At 46.2% G+C, this 1,159-nt stretch overlaps 1 pseudogene; it reads right to left on the minus strand.

Moving 5' to 3' along the window:
• Positions 1-509: 509 nt before the first annotated feature.
• Positions 510-1,159, minus strand: LOC101562909 (annotated as a pseudogene).

Genomic DNA, 1,159 nt, shown 5'->3' on the forward strand with positions numbered 1-1,159 from the left:
AAAGTTCTCCTCTCCAGCTATGATCAAAAGACTCAATGTTAAAGCCTATATCAGTTCCAGGGCTACATACTCGATATTTACAGAGGAAGGTCAATTTCCATTTCTGTTGCTCTCCAAAATAGGAACAGAAGAGAGGATTTGATGAAGACAACTACAAGAATTGAGTCATTCTGGGACAGAGAAAAGTAAACTTCCTCAACCATTAACGAATTCTACCTTGTTGATCATAAACCATGCAGAGACCCAACAAGATCTGAGCTTCAAATATAGAATACATTTCAAGAAGAACCAGTTGGCAGCAGTTGCTGAGATGTGGGCTGATGAATGGCACATAGCAAAGAATCCCCTCAAAAATTTTAGTGCTACTTCCACTTAGTAAGCCAATAGTGCAGCAACCTAAGGACCTGGCTGTTAGCACACCAGGATATTGTTATGGAACTGCAGCAGGAAAGCGTGACTGGCAGCTGGCACCCTTTGGCTCACTGGGGAACAGCTACAGCCTCAGCTTCTCAGGTCCAAGGCTCGGGAGTTTAGCAGAGGTATTTCTTGCCAGATGGGAGTTCTTTGGTGAAGGCCCTTTGGGGAAAAGTTTTTTGGCTTCTTCAGGGATGGTTGGAAGGACAACCATGCTGTCTCCAACCTTCCAATCAACAGGTGTGGTGACCCGTTTTTCTGCTTTCAGCTGGAGAGAGATAACTACTCTGAGAATCTCATCAAAGTTTCTACCAGTGGTAGCCAGAAAGAGGATGGACAGCTTCAGTTTCTTGTCAGGATTGAAAATAAATACCACATGGGCTGTCACAGGATGCCCTTTTCATCCTTTTCTGCTGGGCCCAGCATGCCCAAGATGGTGGCCAGGTCCTGATTCTTATCCTCAATAATGGGAAAAGGTAACGTTCCTGTGGGCTTATCACCACTGTAAACATTGATATCCTTGCTCTGGGCAAAATGATCTTCAACACTGTCTATTGAAAGTGCAATCAACTTCACCTTCCTCTTGGCAAACTCTGGTGCCAGCTTTGCTGCTCTGCCAAGCTCTGGTACACAGGGGGGCAAAGTCCCACGGGTGGGAGAAGAGGATGCCCCATGAGTCTCCCAGAAAGTCGTGGAAACAGATGCAGCCAATGGTAGTGTTGCTGAGAAGGAGCCCTTCGGGCAT

This window comes from Octodon degus, unplaced genomic scaffold (assembly GCF_000260255.1).
Source record: "Octodon degus isolate 3935 unplaced genomic scaffold, OctDeg1.0 scaffold00118, whole genome shotgun sequence".
NCBI lineage: Eukaryota > Metazoa > Chordata > Mammalia > Rodentia > Octodontidae > Octodon > Octodon degus.